Genomic DNA, 1956 nt, shown 5'->3' on the forward strand with positions numbered 1-1956 from the left:
ATAAATAAATAAATAAATAACAACTTAAAACAAATGAAAGAGAAAGAAGAAGAAAGCTAAAAGCAGAAGAGAACTTAAATAGAAAAGGAAAATAAAATAGAATCAATAGGCCAAGAGATTTTTTTTAAAGAAAAGTTGATAAAGCCTTAACAAATTCGAATGACAAAATAAGACACAAATAATATCAGAAATGAAAGAAGGAATATCACTACATATCTCAAAAGAAGGTAACAGAATATTTTGAAAAATTACTATATACTAATAAATTTGAATCTTAAGATGAAATTTTAGAACTCTCAGGAAAAATAACTATTTTATTGTTAACACAAGAAGAAATTGAAAGTCATATCTACGTTAAAAATTGAATATGAATAATGAAGCATTAGAAACAGAAGTGGAAAAAATAATTCCTTTTGCAATTGCAGCAAAAATAATAAAATACCTAGGAATAAATTTAACAAAACATATGAAGGACCTGTATAATGAAAACTATAAGACCCTATTAAAAGAAATCGTAGAAGATACAAAGAAATAGAAAGATATTCCGTGTTCCTGGATTGGAAGAATCAACATAATTAAAATAACCATATTACCTAAAGTGTTATTCAGATTTAATGCAATCCCCATCAAAATCTCATTGGCATTTTTTAAAGAAATAGAACAAAAAATCATCACATTTGAATGGAAGCACAAAAGACCCCGAATTGCCAAAGCTATACTGAGAAAAAAGAATGAGGCTGGAGGCATCACTTTGCCCTACTTTGAAATGTACTACAAAGAGACAGTAATCAAAATAGCATGGTAATGGCAGCAAAACAGACACATGGACCAGTGGAACAGAATCGAGAGTCCAGAAGTAAACCCATATTTATATGGTCAAATAATTTTTGACAAAAAAAGCCAAAAACATACAGTGGAGAAAAGAATGCCTTTTCAATTAACGGTGCTGGGAAAATTGGAAGGCCACCTACAAAAGAATTAAACTAGACTGTTGTCTAACACCACACACCAGAATTAACTCAGAATGGATTAAGGACCTGAATATAAGACCTGAAACAATAAAATGCATAGAAGAAAACATAGGAACTGAATTCAAGGACCTTGGTCTTAAAGAGGACTTTATGAATTTGACCTCAAAGGCAAGGGAAGTAAAAGCTAAAATAAATGAATGGGACTACATCAAACTAAAAAGATTTTGCTCAACAAAAGAAATCATCAACAAAGTAAAGACAGAACCATCAGAATGGGAAAATATATTTGAAAGCAACACCTTCGATAAGGGCCTAATATCCAAAATATACAAAGAACTCATACGACTCAATAACAACAAAAAAACAAACGATCCAATCAAAATATGGGCAGAGGACCTGAACAGACACTTCTCCCTAGAGGACATATGATTGACCAAAAAATAAATGAAAAGATACTCAACATCACTAGCTATTAGAGAAATGCAAATCAAAACAATGAGATACTATCTCACACCTGTTAGAATAGCTATAATCAACAAGGCAAGTAATAACGAATGTTGGAGGTGATGTGGTGAAAAAGGAACACTCATACACTGCTGGTGGGACTGCAAATTGGTACAGCCACTATGAATAACAGTATGGAGTTTCAATTGATCTACCATAGGATCCAGCAATCCTTCTACTGGGTATTTGCCCCAAAGACTTGAAAACTCATATCCGAAAAGATGTTCATAGCCACTATTCACAGTGGCCAGGACATGGAAACAACTGAAGTGTCCTATGATAGATGATTGGCTAAAGAAGCTGTGGTACATATATACAATGGAATATTACTCAGCCCTAAGAAGAAATGAAATACTGCCATTTGTGACAACATGGATGGACCTTGAGATAATCACGCTAAGTGAAATAAGCCAGACTGAAAAAGTTGAAAATCACATGATATCACTTATATGTGGGATATAAACCTAAAAGCAACAAATGA

Source organism: Pteropus vampyrus, unplaced genomic scaffold, assembly GCF_000151845.1.
Source record: "Pteropus vampyrus isolate Shadow unplaced genomic scaffold, Pvam_2.0 Scaffold41, whole genome shotgun sequence".
NCBI classification, from domain to species: domain Eukaryota; kingdom Metazoa; phylum Chordata; class Mammalia; order Chiroptera; family Pteropodidae; genus Pteropus; species Pteropus vampyrus.